This window comes from Tigriopus californicus, chromosome 5, assembly GCF_007210705.1.
Source record: "Tigriopus californicus strain San Diego chromosome 5, Tcal_SD_v2.1, whole genome shotgun sequence".
In the NCBI taxonomy this organism is placed as follows: domain Eukaryota; kingdom Metazoa; phylum Arthropoda; class Copepoda; order Harpacticoida; family Harpacticidae; genus Tigriopus; species Tigriopus californicus.
In genome coordinates, this window is record NC_081444.1 from 4,142,380 (window position 1) to 4,142,982 (window position 603).

A 603-nucleotide genomic window follows, 5' to 3' on the forward strand; every position below is an offset into this window, starting at 1 on the left:
GATACTGGCGGAATGGGAGGTGGAGGCTCAGGTGAGGCCCCCGTCACCGAAGATGTGTCCTTGATCTTGAGCTTGGTTATGGCTTTGTTGGTTTTGTCGCGATCCTTCTCTCGTTTCTCGGCCTTTTTGGACTTATCCCTCTTTTCACCTCGTGAGTCTTTCTTGTCCTTTTTGGCCTTTTTCTTCTTCTCCTTTTTGCGAATCTTTTCTGGCTCTGGACTTTTGGCGGGTAAGCTCGGAGGTGGAGTGGGCGTATCAGCATTGGTGGCCTTGGCCTTCCGCATAGCTTCTTTCTCCCGCAAAATTTCGGGCGTAGGGGGTGTCTTGATGGGTTCATCGTCTACACCGGCCAGTTTTCGAGGCGTGCTCATAGTCTTCTTAGAAGAGGCGGGTGTGGCTGAAGCCGGAGGATTGGCGGCACTTTTGGGCACCTTGGCTTTCTTGGGCTTGGAAGGAGGAGGAGGAGGAGGCGTTTCAACTTCTGCTGTACGGCCAAGGCGGATGGCTGAAGCCGGAGGATTGGCGGCACTTTTGGGCACCTTGGCTTTCTTGGGCTTGGGAGGAGGAGGAGGAGGAGGCGTTTCAACTTCCGGTTCGACTATT

The 603-nt window shown here is 54.2% G+C and overlaps 1 protein-coding gene across 1 annotated transcript in view; it reads right to left on the reverse strand.

Annotated features, from left to right (window-relative positions):
- The window catches only part of LOC131881161 (transcription initiation factor TFIID subunit 3-like), a 7,452-nt gene that overhangs the window by 2,195 nt on the left and 4,654 nt on the right, over window positions 1-603 (reverse strand). The window lies entirely within an intron of this gene.